At 40.4% G+C, this 11,381-nt stretch overlaps 1 long non-coding RNA gene across 1 annotated transcript; it reads left to right on the forward strand.

Annotated features, from left to right (window-relative positions):
- The first annotated feature begins 2,062 nt into the window (after positions 1 to 2,062).
- On the forward strand, positions 2,063 to 9,329 carry LOC118242031 (uncharacterized). The gene is made up of 4 exons (XR_004776514.2): positions 2,063 to 2,148; positions 2,256 to 2,388; positions 3,503 to 3,569; positions 9,000 to 9,329. It is a non-coding gene; the product is annotated as an uncharacterized LOC118242031 (long non-coding RNA).
- Positions 9,330 to 11,381: the final 2,052 nt, after the last annotated feature.

An 11,381-nucleotide genomic window follows, 5' to 3' on the forward strand; every position in this document is an offset into this window, starting at 1 on the left:
CCACATGGGTTCGAACCAAGAGGGTTCCTGGTGCGTTGGAAATGACACTGCTCTGTCACACAGGCTCCTGCTCAAGCCTATGGCTGAATTAGTGTCTGTGAACATATCTCAGAGCTGTAAAGAGTCTGGATAGACATGAGCTCAGACAGGCTTGAGTCTGGGTCTCTGCTGGACTGGGACGTGCTCCAAAGGCTTCACATCTTGTCGACACAAGGGGACGTCATGTTGAGTTACACAATGTCCCCTTGCCCTTTGGCTGTGTATCTAGGTATACCTACCATGTAGCTAATCAAGACAGATTTTAAGTTTGGTAGTTTGCTTAGTTTATGTTTCTTTAATATTTAGCACCCTCTATTTAGAACTCTTTTATAAGATAAAACAATGTAATATATGCTAAGATTTGTGTATGTATGTGTTTGGCTTGGGGAAGGATTCTGATTGTTGTCTACTAACCCAGATCAGACAGAAATGGGGGGGTGGGGTGTTTGTTCAGGATTAGGGTCTACTGTGCACGTAATGCTGAAGTGTGTAGTGACATGGTTGAATGCTGATCAGAGCTTTTTCATTAGACATTCGTTTGCCTGTTTGTGTGACCGGCGCATGCAGGTTTTTGACAGTCTGGTGTTAGTGAAAAAGGAAGCAAGTGCTGTTATCCAAGATGATGCTGTTCCACGCGCGCACACACGTAACGGCAGCTCCATGTCTCCATCCACACTTTAACCTTATCAGTACAGAGCAAGACAGGGAGCCTTAGGCCAAAAAAAACCCGCGCAGGGCAACAAAGAGGAAATTGAAAGACAGAATGAGCTTCACAACTCAAGCAGAATGCATTGCTGTTTACTATCAGTAATGTGGAAGGGGGGTGTAGTCACTCAACAGGCAAAAGACAATATAGGGCATTGATTAAACGCTGCTTAAGAGTCATTATTTGTAAACCCCTGCATGCACACCTATGATGCCGTCTGTTAAACAGAGAGTCCTGAGGGCACATTTTTGCCCTCACCTGGCTCATACCTGTACTGGGTATTTAGTGTTCTTATCAGTAATATGGTTTAGGTGTGCTTGGAGCCAAAAGGCAGGCCATCTGGAGGGAGCTCAAGACGGTGTGGAGAAATGCTGTGAAGGAGAAGTTCAGTCAGTGGCACCAATTTAAAAACAAAACACATCACCACTGGTTAGCACTGTGCTAACATTTGGCTAGCGACTTCCATTCAATGTTATCGACGTTAACCGCATTCGTTCTTTTAGAAATTCTGTGCTAATATTTCAACATTTCCCGACTTTGATTGTTTAGCTTTAGTTCTTTCTTTCCTTGGCAATTTTTAAAGTTTTTTTTAAAGAAAGTTTTTTTTAAGTAAGGTACAGGTTAATCACCACACACACACACCTTTTATATATATATATATATATATATATATATATATATATATATATATATATATATATATATATATATATATATATATATAATATTTACTGTAGAATTTAACAAGTGTATTGAAAAGATTGGATTAAAGAATCAAATGTCATGAAACTTCACTTGTACATAGATATCTAGACCTTTTTATTAAGGAAATTACAGAAGAATTTATTTTAAAATGTATGCAAGTACTAATTCTAGATTTTGTCCTAATTCTACATTCTGTACACACCTTGTAATTTTAATAGGAGTGGATAGTTATTTTGATGTTTCAAAGTATGCAAGTTTACACATATTTAATGAAAGGATCTCATTTGCATACATAAATGTACATTTGGGAGGAAAATCCACTGATTAAAATGCTTGTAAGCAAAATTGGCAGATATTCGTTACTTTATTTGTTGATTAAATATTCACCTGTAGTGTCTTACTGTTTTTCCTTTTCTTGTAGTGTATTATACAGCTCTTTGTGCATGTACATGGTCTGCACAGTAAAAGTACAGGCCAGCGTGAGTAACTCTCTCAGCTACCTGAACCATTTTTCTCAGCTACCTGAAATGCCTCATTGGAATTTCAGCCATTTTCTTTGTTCTAAGATGATGCAATATTGTCACAGTTTCCATATTGCCCACTTACCACGCCCTCACACAATGCATAGCAAATACCGGATGCTGGGAGGAATATGTTCAGTTTTGTGGCCATGTATAGAAAACGCTGTGCTACGCGTTGTGAGTGAAAATCTCCTTTGTATGCTCTGCCAAAAGGTAGAATCACAAAGAAGTAGTTTAAATGAATTTTTCCCACTGTTCCTTTCTCTGTTCCAATTGTTGTGCAGATGGCACTTCCCGGAGGACTGCTTAAAAAAACTACGTGCAGTTCGATGCTGGATTTTCACATCTCTTTACTCCCGAGAGGACGGGGCAGTTCCAGCTTTGTGTGAGCCAGCAGCAGATTCAGCTCCACAGCCTGTGAGTATGTATTATTATTTGTGATCTTTAAACCAAACACAGCAGCTACTATAAATGATCGAGTGGGGAGTTTTTGGCTGTAGCTAAGTAGGCTAAAGGGGCTGACTTCATTTTGCTAATGAGCTGCAGGCCCACGTTTACTGAAAATTGTGCGTGAATATGTTCATGGTTGCTTCAAACACTAGATGTTGAAAGGTGTTCTACTGTGAAGGTGGATTTATGATTACAAACTGTAATGTTACAGTCACAATCCAGTGTCACGGGACTGTAAACAGCTTGGAAACCATGAGACACTCTAATGATTTTAAAGGCAAAGTACACCTTGAAAACATTGCGTCAATTACTTTGTTTCAGAAAATAATGAAGCTTGATTGTGATTAAAAAACGATTATAAAGTGATGCTTAGTTGTGATTATAAATCTGAATTGGCTGATCTGAACATTGTAGCAAATCATTACTTGATTCTTCACAAATTACATGCATATTCATTTCCATCAGATATGGTTTCAGAAAGATAATTGCTGTTTAGAAAATAATTATGCTTTTGAGTCAAGTTGTTTACATAAACAACGCTTTTCCCCTCAGAAGTGACAAACATGTTAGATTTGATATCTAGCTCAGAGTTTGATCTGAGCGAATGGGGGGAGGGGTTAAGAGAGATGGATAGAGAGAAAAAGAGAGAGAGAAAGAAAGCGAGAGTGTACGTCCCAGAGCAGAGGTAGGATGATGTCACCTTGCACTGTCTGACAACGTCTCTAATTGCAGCGTCTCGCACACTCATGCACACATGCAGTGGAACAACTGTCAAAAGTATGTGTGTGCACGTGCACACACGTGCACGTGTGTGTTTGTGTGTGAGTGTGTGTGAGAGTATGTTTGTATTTGCTAATTATCTTGGTGGCAGAGTTGCTGTAACCTACTCCAGTGCATCAGCAACTCAACAGGAAGGAAGAGCATTGGGGAAAACACACCTTTAACACTCTCTACTCACCAAAAAGCACACACACACACACACACACACACACACACACACACACTGCAGTGAGATGTCTTTCCTAAAGTGTTTAGATCAAATGCACTTCAATTGTCAGACTGTGTGTGTGTGTGTATCTAGGTGACAGGTGTTCTTCCAACTTAACAGTACAACTTATTCCTTCATTTGTGCCCAGAAGATATGTCAGGTAAGTTGTGATGACACTGGATGCATGCATGCACACACACACACACACACACACACACACACACACACACACACACACACACACACACACACACACACAAAAACACATACCAGCTCCTAGTCAAATTATATTTCTAATCTATATTATTCAAAATGATTTGGTTATAGATTTTATTAATAGGACTTATTTAAACTTCAAATAGTAGGTGACATTTTCTAAGTGTGTGCGTGAACCTTCAATGTCATGAGACTAATATCTACTGTATCTCTGTCTGTGGTGTGTCTAACTGTAATCAGTATTGACATGGTTAATATTAGACTCAAGGCTGTATCACCAGGCAGGTTTGGGTTTGCAATGTTATCACTGACTCTGTGAAACAATAAATTCCAGCTAAATAAAAAAGGCCTCAACATAAGACAATTAGAGCATGGCTCCATTTCAGCTTTGAATGAATAACCCCATAAATAGTGCAGTGTTTTGAACAGGCTTGTTCTACTGGACGATGCTGAACCTTCAAATGCCCCCAAACCCCCCGAATGTCACGCAGTCCAGCTCTTTCATCCATCATGTGTGCAGTCAAACGCACACAGTCCCGCACACGCATCAATCATGCACTCTTTAACACGCTCTCACACCATCTGGCACGCGAGTGTGACCAAACGTTCATCAATCACCCAATCGACGTGTGCGAGTACATGTGTGCGTGTGACTCAGCTCAGACGAATCCCACTGTCATGCAGTGTGCAAGCCACGTCAGTGTTAGCTTGTATGGGTTTTGTGTGTGTGTGTGTGTGTGTGTGTGTGTGTGTGTGTGTGTGAGAGCAGAAGGTGCTAACATGTATTTGCGCAGCATCTGTCACGTGCAACTGGGATGACAAGGCCTGGTGGGAGTGTCTGTATGTCAGGACAATGCATATTCGCCTTGCTTCGAAGCAGCTGCAGAAGAAAGAGACACATTTTTCCCTTCAGACTGTCATGAAATGACTCTTAACCGCACTGTCACTGCTCACGTGGATCCAAATTAGAATAAACATGAGCATCCCTCTTCAGAATAAAAAATATATTTAAAAATCTTAATCATTATTCTTCCTCTTATCTTAATCATTCTGTTACATTTATCTGGATTAAATGGTAAATGGTAATTCTTTGAAAATGATCCGATTCGGTCAATGATGCGTGATGGATTTGTCTCTGCTTCCCCCAACCGAAACGATCTTCTCTGCCTTCTTTTACATCCACCATACACTTCTCAGCACCTGTACATCTCTCCATCAGTTCTTTGCTTCACCTCTCATCCTGCTCATCCATTCGTCCATGTCTTTTTACCCGTCCGCCCGTCCGTCCGCCCGGTGCCCCGGTCGTGCCATCCGTCAGCTATGCAACAGGTCTGCGATCGGCCCCTTTGCTCTTGCCAGTGAGTGTGGATAAACGACACTGACCTACTTTTTTCGACGGGGTGCGGGGTGTGGGGGGTGGAGCAGATCAGCGTCAGCTAGCGAGATTCTGCCAGCCTGGCTTCAGCTGTCAGATACACAGCGCATGGCACCAGCTCACTTCCGCACCACGTCAAAGGGTGTCCTCTTGTCCCCATGACGATACCCCCACCGCCGAATTGCTGGCTCAAGGCTAAATGAGCACATTCAGCTGCTTCAATTAGTGACTCTGGGGATTTGAGGAAAGAAAATGTCACGCTGTGCTCCAAATATATTTTCACCTGAACCATATGAAGTTAACAAATCTCACCCAGCACTATTAGACTCGAACTTTCATTACCACGGGCTCTTTTAACATCTTCGATAGTAACCAGTATAAATGGTAATAGCACAGACATTGTCCGAAGAGCCCAGTACAAATTCCTTTCTTATCTGTATTCCTTTGTTTTGGGCTGATCTATAGCTCATGAGATAGCCCAGTAAAGTAGACAGTAAAGCAGATTTCAGTAAAGTATTTGGTGCACAGCCTGTGAGTGAAGGAGACAATAGTAAACTATTGGAACACAGCCTGAGATTGAAAGTGATATAGTGAACTATCCGGAAACAGTGTTTTTTTCTATATATATATATATATATATATATATATATATATATATATATATATATATATATATATATATATATATATATATATATATATATATATATTCATATACGGAACTACCTAGCTTTATTTTAGTAGTTAACTAAAGACCTGAAAACTCAAAATACATACATCAAAATCCGCTCAGAAATTATGTATGGCAAACGGTTTTAAATCTAAAATTGATAAAAATGATGATCTAGAATGACCTGTATGCATTTAAGGGTGAAACATCAAAATCGGCAGAGATGTCTGCTTTATCTGTGGATGCTTTTGGAACTATCTGTGCACGTTTTACAGGTTAGTTGCTGAGCTGGCTAACAAAAACACTGTTTGTTATATTAACTATTTAACATGGCTACTTGCTGCTCTGGGTGAAATTCCTCTGTTTCTTTATCCACTTGTTCTTTTTATAAATGACCACAGATGTAGCCAGTTAGCATACGGTACTACAACACTGCTCAGTACAGTTCAGGCTCACCTGTTTTCTGAAGGAAACGGGGGCACTCAAACCAGAAGAAAGTCCCCTGCCTCTCTTTTCGCATTCCTTTCATTTCTGAAATGGTTTCATTTTAACCAGGTCAGAACTGCTAAATGCTCTCTAATCAGCAACACAGGAATTACACAACAGATCTGCGTGCAGGGGGATCAGACAACTTTTGCTTTTTGGTGGAGGAGTATAGTGGGGTGGGGAGGGGTGGAAGAAAACCACATGCAGATAAAAGACTTATCATGGATGACCAAGTCTAACATTATTGATCTCTGCAATAAGAGAGAGTAATAAGAAACCATCGATTTATTTCCAAAGCTATTGGAGGGCCCCTATCCAAGCAGGCCCCCGGGTAGTCAGGTCCAACATTACCCGCTGTCCAACGCCCCTGAGATCGATGTTCCTCTGCATTTTCCTAATTATCTATCGAATGGTTTTACCAAACACAAATTGCGCATTCAATTTATGTATGTTTTGGCATGATTGTTTATATTTAAAATATTATTCCTAGTTTGGAGATTAGAGGAGATGAGTGGAGAGCAGAAGAGAGGAAAGGAGAAGAGCGGAGGATACAGGAGTGGAAAACATGGAGGGCTATTGTAGAGGTGCATAAAAGAGAAGAGAGACGCGGGTCTCCCGCTGAGGATCCGATGGATAGAAAATCAATGTCCCAAGAACACACAATATAGTTTAATTAAATGAAATAATTACAATTTTGAAATGATTTGACGACTTCATCAGGACAAGCACAAAATGATGCCAGATGGAATGGTTCGTGTTTTAGCATAATATTTCGCAGGTAAATCAATGTCCATTTATCTTCAGTAAAACATATAATCCTCGGAATGAACTGTCCCTGTGTCGGGACATTTAATGTCAGATCTTTGATGTGGAGAGAAGCGACTGAATTGTTCTGGGAACCGAGGAAAGGTCTGAACGAACGCACCCAAAGGAAAAGAGGCAAGGTGAGGTGGGCTACGCAGGGCATTCTTGGCAAGTATTCCTACTGGAATCCCAGGAAACTGGAATAAAGTTCACTAGACAAAATGCAATGCTATTACACCACTGTTTTGCAAACTTTGTTGAAGAATTACATAATTGCCAAAGCATCTCTGTGTGTAGCGCATAACAGAAACTTGCATTTAGATTTTTCATTTTTGACACGTTTTTTTTGGTTACAATCTTTTTCTTTTTCTCTCTTTTTATTATTTATTTTATTACGCACCAAGCAATAATGCTGCAGGTTTTGCTCATGTGTAGATATAGATCCTTGCAGTAAATTTTTAAAAATTTGCCAGATTAAATCTGACTAAAAACATTCTGGAGCATACACCAGAACAGAAAGCGGGGCCCTGAATCTTTCCATGCCTGGCCAGTGCCCTGAGGAAATGCATTTTGGGCCCCGGCTCCCAGACTGTTCAGGGGCCCGTGTTAGCACTGGTGCTAGCAATACTCTTTTAAAAGTAGCAGCTATGTCTTAAGCCTTTACCAGACAACATCCACATTGGAATTTCCGCATGGTAAAAAGGGCTTCCACTTTATTTTTTTTACCGTGATTCCCAGGAGAACAGGCGATACCCTTTGCTTATTTCTGCTGCTGGGGCTCGCGCACCTGCGCCACACTAAGCTCATTAGCGAGAGGCTTTGACGGCTAACTGCTGGGATGTGACAGGATCATGGTTTTAGCTTCCCAAATGTGTGCAAAATGTCAATTATTTTAGACAAGTCAGCAGATTTAGCGCACGAAAAGAACAGGCGATGGGCTGCTGTTCACCATCTCAGGTGACACTGATTTAGTTCTGCAGTCAGATGTGAAAGTTTTCTAAGTCTTGCTTAGTAGTTAATAGTTATTTTGTGTATGTGTGCGTGTGTGTAAGTCAATAAAGGTGTGTGTGTGTGTTTGTTGAGGCTTTTAAAAATGAAATGATTGCATCATTACAAAGTAACAAGAAGGAGTGTGTATATATATATATGTGTGCATATTTATGTATACGAGAGAGAAGGAGAAAGATTGTATCAAATCAGTTTATTTTCTCTTAGCAATTCATACAGAGACTCACTGAGGTGTCATTACTGCTTTCAATAAAACCTTCTTCCAGTGTTGAACTTGAAGGCCACTAATCAAATTCAGTCGAATGTGAACCTTTCAGATTTATTCTTTTGGAGAGGAATAGCTATGGGGGCTCAACAGTGTTGTCGAGATTTGCATTTTTCCTTTTTCATGTCACCTATATAGAGCATATTAATTACTCTAAATGCTACATTAGTCTGACCCAGCGTATCAATTTTCCTTGATTTTAAGCCAGATGAGTCAATGTCCCCTTGAATTTCCTAAAAAGGCAAAAACCCTGGGATATGCCATCTTGGGGGGGGATGATAAATATGGTATGAACACATGCCATAAATATGATATAAACACGAGCCATCTCAATCAGCTAAATTGTTGTCAAGCTGGAATGCTGCAGGGCAGTGGCTAAGGTACTCAACTAGCAATCAGGTCAAGGCCCACCACAAGCTATCAGGTCAAGCCCCACCACAAAGTTGCCACTGTTCGGTGTCTGAGCAAGGCCCTTAACCCTCCATTACTTGAATTGTGTTCAGTCATAATTGTGAGTTACTTTGGATTAAAGCATCAGCCAAGTGCTATAAACATAAATCTTCCCTGTAACAGACAACACCTGTCATGTTACTGACTAGGGAGCTCAAAATTCCATTTCAGTGAGCTGTGTTGTTGGGGGTTTTACAATCATTCACTTCAGCCAATCTGCTTTATGACACCATGAGAGGGTTGAAGTGAAGTCTGGAATTCTCCTTCAATAGGTGCTGCTAATTTTACTGTCTCTCCCGATGCTGTTTTCACCAAGGTCCTTCCTGGACAGTGAGGTTGTGCCTGGCTATTGGGGAGATCCCACATCAGATGCGAGGGCCTGCATGGAACCGAAACTTACAGACGGTGCATTCTCTGCATTCTTCAGTGTTAAATTAACACCCTCTTACAGTAGACATGATGCGGTGCTTAAGTGTGACTACACAGCCAATCAACACAACAGAGAACGTGTGACTAATGAATAATGAGGAATACTTAAAGTGAATATCTCATTCAGACTGTATCAAATGAATTTATTATATGTTATTATTATGTTTGTATATTATTATGTATTATAGAATGAACACTTCTGTACTTCCTACCCTGAAAAAACTATCAATAAAACTATGAATAATTTGTGAATATGGCTCATAACATAATTTACTATTATGATTACTATTGTGGTAACAGAGCAGAGATATTTGGAATATGTTCCATTTTTAATTCATTCTCTTTTGATCAGAGCTATTAAAATACCAAATCTTTCTCCATAAAACACTCCCCTACACTGCGGCAAATGTTTTCCTGGTGAAGTCATGCAGCATCCAAGTTTTTTGGAAAGTTTTTGGCTCATCCCACCCACGTTCTCTCAGCTCTCGCCTTCATCTGCACTTTGGCTTGTCAGACTGCAGACTCTGCTCCGTGGCATGTTCTGTTTTCATATGCACCTGTTACGGTATCTGGAATGGCTGTAGATGCCTGTGAAATAAGGGGGTTAAGATGTGTAGTCCTAAAGATTGTGAGCCAAGTTAAAGTAAAAGTGTTTTCCTGCATCTTCTTTCACTTTGTTCTTAGCTTCAAGGTTGAAAATCTTGGGTGATTTCTTCTTTTTTTGGACCACTTTTATCTGTTTATTGTCTGGAAGTGAAGACTGTACAATTACATTTTTGGTTAGAGCATTAATGCAGTTATTCCAGGGCGGATGGTCCCTAAATACTGATTTTAAAATTGGGACAAGGGTAAGTCCACCACATTAACTAGCAAAGTGTAGTATAAGTGCAGTCAATGAACAAGAGAGATTGCATTCTAACTCCCCTGCTGTATTATTTAAGAGCTACTCTAATGGGTTTTAATGATTCGCAGTCTAGCGTAATGCCTCATCGGCCTAATTAGCAAGCGGAGTTAGCTTAGCTTCGGCTAACTGCTGTCCTGCGGCAGGTCACTTAGCCTGCAAATCGAATCTTGATTTCTCAACACAGGATGGGCCTGCTTGAGTTCATTTGTGCATTCCACTACATGCACTCACACACAAAAGCCAAACCACAGTAACCAAAAGGAAATCAATCTGCACTTTTAGTTTCACACCATTACGGGCTGTTTTAAAGGCCCCTGCGATATCCAAAAGTTTATTTTTTCCATCATCGCACATGGACAAAAGATGTGGATAGTGATGTTTCCCCTCATCTTGGAAATGTAAACAAATGTAATAATGTAAACAAATTTTACTCCAGCTTGATGACAGTATATCTGTCATAATAAAAATGTGTGTGTGCGTGTGTGTATGTGTGAATGTTTTTAAAGATCTGATCTACTGCCCTCATGACTGAGGAGCCAACATATAAAATATCCACCACAGAACCTGTTACATCACTCCCCCCAACACCCATTACAACCTGGAAGGTCTTACACTGACTCTGAAACTACTGCAAAAAATAACCGTACGCCTAAGGAGGCGAGTGCTTTTCCCCCATTTTTGGTGTTCCTCTGGAAAGAACACAGCTTCTGTACTAGAGCTGCATGTAGAGTTGTGAGGACCAGACCCAGAGACCTCATATGCGCTGTGTTCTAGCAGTGCAGTCTTCATTCTTTCCCATTCTACACATGACTAATATCCCCTGACAGGCATAACATTTTTAAAAATCTCCCTGTCTGAGAGATGAATACTCCCGGTCACTGTGTGTGTGTGTGTGTGTGTGTGTGTGTGTGTGTGTGTGTGTGTGTGTGTGTGTGTGTGTACACTCATACTGACCTCTGGTTGGGAATGTCTATATCCATTGTATCCATTTCCTTTTTATGTCTGTTTTCAAAAATTCAAAAACATCCCATGAGCTTAGTGTTTTGTTTTATGAAGCAGAACTGAGAGGTTATGAGACTTTATGAGGTGGATTCTGTGGGTTATGAGCAGGTTTTTGCAGCTCTTTTGTAATTCTTCCAGCCGAGACTCAAATGTGTGTGTGTGTATTACACCGAAATAAGTAAAAAACCGAATTGTGACTAGAGCCAGCAGCACCCAGGTAACCATTTCTGATGGCTGTCATCAGAATATGTGACCCCACTGTGCTGTCATAATAAATGAGTTAAACACCAATCAGAATGATTGCTGATCCCAAACTAAATACCTTTATGCAAATGATTGTGAGAGGATGACACAGCACCTGAA

This window comes from Electrophorus electricus, chromosome 5 (genome assembly GCF_041902795.1).
Source record: "Electrophorus electricus isolate QZ-2024a chromosome 5, ASM4190279v1, whole genome shotgun sequence".
Classification (NCBI taxonomy): Eukaryota; Metazoa; Chordata; class Actinopteri; order Gymnotiformes; family Gymnotidae; genus Electrophorus; species Electrophorus electricus.